Genomic DNA, 363 nt, shown 5'->3' with positions numbered 1-363 from the left:
TGTGTCTTCCAAAGGAACATTAAGACCACGATTGAGCACATCTGATAAATCTTGAACCTATGACATCATGAGTTTCTATATCTCTCANNNNGAGAGAGAGAGAGAGAGAGAGAGAGAGAGAGAGAGAGAGAGAGAGAGAGAGAGAGAGACTAAAGGAATAGCTCAACCAAAAATTATCATTTAATTTGAACAATTCTGTTATCTTTTAGACTACTTTCTTCTGTTGAACACAAAATAAGTTACCGAAATTCTTCAAAATGTTTTCTATTGTGCTCAACAGAAGAAACTCAGGTTTGAAACAACTTGAGGGTGAGTAAATGATGACATAATTCATTTCTGGGTCAACTGTCTCTTACAGAGAAT

This window comes from Puntigrus tetrazona, chromosome 4, assembly GCF_018831695.1.
Source record: "Puntigrus tetrazona isolate hp1 chromosome 4, ASM1883169v1, whole genome shotgun sequence".
NCBI lineage: Eukaryota > Metazoa > Chordata > Actinopteri > Cypriniformes > Cyprinidae > Puntigrus > Puntigrus tetrazona.
This window is presented reverse-complemented; position numbering follows the sequence as displayed.